The following is a 1,052-nucleotide window of genomic DNA, read 5'->3' as shown; positions in this document are numbered from 1 at the left end:
AATGCAAGAGATTTCTGTGCATTAATTTTGTATCCTGCAACTTTACCACATTCATTGATTAGCTGTAGTAGTTTTCTGGTGGCATCTTTAGGATCCTCTATGTATAGTATCATGTCATCTGCAAACAGTGACAGTTTTACTTCTTCTTTTCCAATTTGTATTTCTTCTTCTCTGATTGCCATGGCTAGGACTTCCAAAACTATGTTGAATAATAGTGGCGAGAGTGGATATCCTTGTCTTGTTCCTGATCTTAGATGAAATGCTTTCAGTTTTTCACCATTGAGAATGATGTTCGCTGTGGGTTTGTTGTATATGGCCTTTATTATGTTGAGGTAGGTTCCCTCTGTGCCCACTTTCTGGAGAGTTTTTATCATAAATGGGTGCTGAATTTTGTCAAAAGCTTTTCCTGCTTTTTCCTGATCATCTATTGAGATGATCATATAGTTTTTATTCTTCAACTTGTTAATATGGTGTATCACATTGATTTGCATATATTGAAGAATCCTTGCATCCCTGGGATAAATCCCACTTGGTCATGGTGTATGATCCTTTTAATGTGTTGTTGGATTCTGTTTGCTAGTATTTTGTTGAGTATTTTTGCATCTATATTCATCAGTGATATTGGTCTGTAATTTTCTTTTTTTGTAGTATCTTTGTCTGGTTTTGGTATCAGGGTGATGGTGGCCTCATAGAATGAGTTTGGGAGTGTTCCTTCCTCTGCAAATTTTTGGAAGAGTTTGAGACGGACGGCTGTTAGCTCTTTTCTAAACGTTTGATAGAATTCACCTGTGAAGCCATCTGGTCCAGGACTTCTGTTTGTTGGAAGATTTTTAATCACAGTTTCAATTTTATTACTTGTGATTGGTCTGTTCATAGTTTCTGTTTTTTCCTGGTTCAGTCTTGGAAGGTTATACCTTTGTAAGAATTTGTCCATTTCTTCCAGGTTGTCCATTTTATTGGCATCAAGTTGCTTGTAGTAGTCTCTTAGGATGCTTTCTATTTCTGCGGTGTCTGTTGTAACTTCTCCTTTTTCATTTCTAATTTTATTGATT

The sequence above is a fragment of the Physeter macrocephalus genome, chromosome 16 (assembly GCF_002837175.3).
Source record: "Physeter macrocephalus isolate SW-GA chromosome 16, ASM283717v5, whole genome shotgun sequence".
NCBI lineage: Eukaryota > Metazoa > Chordata > Mammalia > Artiodactyla > Physeteridae > Physeter > Physeter macrocephalus.
Note: the sequence above shows the minus strand (reverse complement) of the source record.